Source organism: Propithecus coquereli, unplaced genomic scaffold (genome assembly GCF_000956105.1).
Source record: "Propithecus coquereli isolate 6110/MARCELLA unplaced genomic scaffold, Pcoq_1.0 Scaffold66, whole genome shotgun sequence".
NCBI classification, from domain to species: domain Eukaryota; kingdom Metazoa; phylum Chordata; class Mammalia; order Primates; family Indriidae; genus Propithecus; species Propithecus coquereli.
In genome coordinates, this window is record NW_012152618.1 from 8760352 (window position 1) to 8764629 (window position 4278).

A 4278-nucleotide genomic window follows, 5' to 3' on the forward strand; every position below is an offset into this window, starting at 1 on the left:
TGCACATTTTTCTGTTAAGTCTGCACATATTTTTATTTTATTTTATTTTCAATTGAGAAGTAACAATTGTATATATTTATACGGTATAATTTGATCTTCTGGTATATGTATACATTGTGGAATGATCAAACCAAGCACACATTTTTATTAGAAATTCACAAATTGTGATGGGAATGATAGTTGAAATTCTCTGTCAAACCAAGGAGTCTCATATTTTGGATTGAAAAAATATAGTTAACTTATCACAGTTAATTATATGACTGTCAATCTTGCATGTCTGAGCATGAGGTGAAACTAGACCAGAATGAGAAAAGTGACAGGGTATAGATTCACCAATCCCACTTCTGGGTATGTATCCAAAGGAAGTGAAATCAGTATGTTGAAGAAATTATCTGCGCTCTCATGTTCACTGCAGCATTCTTCACAATAGCCAAGATAGGAAATCAATCTAAGTGTTCATCAGTGAATGAATGGATAAAGAAAATGTGGCATATATACACAATAGAATACTACTCAGCCTTAAAAAAGAAGGAAATTATTTCATTTGCAACAACATGGATGAACCTGGAGGACATTAGGCTAAGTGAAATAAGCCAGGCAAAGAAAGACAAATACAGCATGATTTTATTTATATGCAGAATCTAAAAAAGTCAAACTCATAGAAGGAGAAAGTAGAAAGGGGGTTGCCAGGGACTGGGGATGAAGGAAGGAGGGATAGGGGGGATGTTAGTCAAAGGGTACAAAGTCTTGTCTGAAAAGGAAGAATAAGTTTTTGAGCTCTAGGCACAGCAGGGTGACTGCAGCTAATAATAATGTATATTTCAAAATAGCTAAGAGTAAAGTTTCAAGTGTCTCACCACAAAAAATGAGTGATGGATACGTTAATTAGCCTGCTTTAATCATTCCACATTGTATGCATATATCAGAAAATCACACTGTACCCCATAAATGTATACAATTATAACTTGTCAATTAAAAATAATATTAATTAAAAAAAACAAAAAGTGACAGGGTATAGATAACTTTTCTATTTGTCTAACCTCAGCCTGAACATATGAAAAAATACTGTATCTAAATATTATAAAACATGTAGAATCAGACTCACTGTCTTAAGTAGAATAGTCCTGAGCTACATTTCTTTACATCATGCAAAGTTCTTTGTGTAGCCTAAAGTCTGGATGGCTGTTGAACATACTTTTGGCAAAATAAAGTTAAATGTTGTAACAGATATGATCTGCAAACTATTTAAAATAGCCTCAATAACTCAGTTGCTTTTTTGGCCAAATATGAGTAAACAGATAAACACTGAGCATCTATTGCAGTACCATACAAAACACTGCTGTCAGGCTTTTGCGTTAGTTTGCTAGGGCTGCCATAAGCCATAACAAAGTACCACGACTGGTAGCTTGCAAAAACGGAAATTTATTGTCTCACCATTCTGGAGACTGGAAGTCTGAAATCAAGGTATTGGCAGGGCTGTGCTCCCTCTGAAATCTCTCCAAGAGTCCTTTCATGTCTCTCTGCAGCTTCTGGTGATTTGCTGGCAATCTTTGGCACTTCCCTTGGCTTGCAGCTGCATAACGCCCATCTCTGCCTTCTTCATTGCATGACATTTTCCCGTATGTACCTCTGTCTTCACACAGCTGTCTTATTAGGACACCCTATTCCAATGTGACCTCATCTTAAGTAAATTAATTATACTGGCAATAACCCTATTTCCAAATAAGGTCATGTTCCAAGGTACTGGGGGGGGGGATTTAGGACTTCAACGTAACTTATTGTGGGGGGGACACAATTTAACCCTAACGACCTTTCTTTGGGTTCTTTTGGAAGAGGGTGAAAGATTGTAAAAGCTAAAGATGCCGAAGTCTTCTACCTACATTGCACTGATCAAGTGCAATGCCCAAGTCATATTGCTGAGGTAAAGTTACAGTTTCAGCATTCACTATTAAGCACACATAAGTTACCAGAACCTTCCATTGTAACTTCTTCAGAGGAATTTACAAAGCACTTCTGCTCCAAGTAGATTCCACGCCTTTGCTAGTGTGTGCTTCACTGAGCTGAGTGCTTCTTCTTCAGCCATCATCCTGACACCCTGTCCTTGACAGAATGAGCTACAAGCTTGAATTCAAGGAAAAAGAAATGTACTAATAAGGTTCAAATGATCTCCGCCGCATCAGACCACAAACTACTTGCCAGGCAGCTTTTGTTTTGCTTCTTGTGCTATTGTGTTCCATGTGCCCCTTCCTGCGGTCCACATGGTCCTCCTTTGCTGCCCTTTCCAAGGGACAAGCACCTGCACATGGAATGCTCTTTAAGTTACCCCAACTGCACTCAAGTTACATCAAAACTTCCTTTTGAATTTGACACCTGATGGTCCCTAAACCTATTAAGGGTCTATTCACAAAAGGCCAGATTTTACCCCTTAGTTCAGTCACACCTCTACCAAGAGCCCTTCTGTCTTTCTTGTGGGCAGGATTTGAACTTTTGCTTGTTGTTCTCTCAACAATAATACACAGCCCTTCCTTACTCTGCTCTGGGATTTTATACTATTAATCCACTCGCATCTAAGCAGCTTGCTTTGTGCTTTCTCAAATGCCCTGAAAGTAGGAACTTTATCCTAATTTCTAAAGAGGCAGTGAAAAGTTATTTTTAAATGGGCAGAGAAGTTCATAGCAATGCAAAGCAATAACTCATAGTATATTGTTTTTAGAGTAGGACATCTTTCTTTCTTTCCTTTAATTTTTTTTTATTTTTTTGTATGATAACTACATAAGCCCAGGTGATCTTTCTGCTAATATTCATTCCCCACTCCATTACTCATTGTATGTTTAAGAGCCAGGGACATTTTCTGTAGATTTTATGCTAGTAAAGAATTCTTGCTTTGGGCCAGGCTGGGTGGCTCAGGCCTGTAATCCTACCACTTGGGAGGGAGAGGCGGGATGATCACTTGAGCTCAGGAGTTTGAGGTTGCAGTGATCTATGATGACACCACTGCACTCTAGCCCCGGAAACACAGCAAGACCCTGTCTAAAAAACAAATAACTAAATAAAAATTTCTCGCCTTGCATATTAATATGGTTAGCTGGGTGGTATTTTTTTTTTAAACCTGACATTTTTGTTGGGGTTGGGAATAATTAGTTTCAGATTATTTCCCTGATTTTTAGAAATGTATATAACAGGGTTTTTGTTTTTTAATCAGCTACAATTGAGTTATTTTTCTGTTCACTCCAGACCTTAGAGAGGGCTGGCTGAAAAAGTGGGGCAGACACCACACTGGGGAAGGCAGGAAGTGAAGGCGAGTCCCACATTTCCTGACCATTGAAGGAGCAAGTGTTTTTGGGAAAAGGGGAAAGACAAAATAAGAGGAAGGTTAGATTTGAGTTAAAATTGTCACTTTGTCTTCAACTGGGAGGATGTCACTTCTTCAGGTGGGCTCAAAGAGGAGGTAGCAGGATACATGATGAGGAACTGTCACACTTCTTTTCAGAAGTCACCTCATAAAATATTTCCCCAAAGGAACATTCCTACTCACAGATCAGTGTAGTTGACTTCACATCACATCTTCAGTTCTAGAATCTCTGCACAGATGAGAGGCTAACTTAAACTGTGGTTACCCTGGGGGGTGGGAGGGACTCCACATCCTCCTGGGTTTAAGAGGTTGAATTTTAGAAAAGGACAGCCTCCCCTCTCACTTCACAGGCGCATCTGAGGCCAGATTTACCCCACACTTACCCCACACTATCTTTCTGTCATTTCACTCTTTTCACTCCTTACCTACCAGGGCCCAACCAGGACCATATATATGCTTGAGGAATTCTTCTGGGGACAAAATTTAAGGAGGTGCTAAAAAGTCTCAGTAATCAAGACAAATAATGCAAAATTCATTTTAATGCAAACTTTTAAAAAGTCAGATTAGCAAACTAAGGCCAGCTGCTAACTGCCAGCTTTTGTAAATAAAGTTTCCAGGGCTGGGATTAGGATGAGAGGCAGGATTGTGCAAATTCAGGAGTGGAGCCTGCATTTTAAAATTCGATATTTTGTGCACCATCCGGGGGATGGACACGCTTGAAGCTCGGACTTGGGGGGGAGGGGGGGCAAGGGCAACATACGTAACCTAAACACCTGTACCCCCATAGTATGCTGAAAAAAAAAAAGAATTGAAAACAAAAAAAGAAAAAAACATTTGATATTTTGTTTACTATGGATTTTTTGCATTTTTTATTTTTAAAAAATTTTGCACTACAATATTTATGTTGATTATTGAGGTTTTTGTTT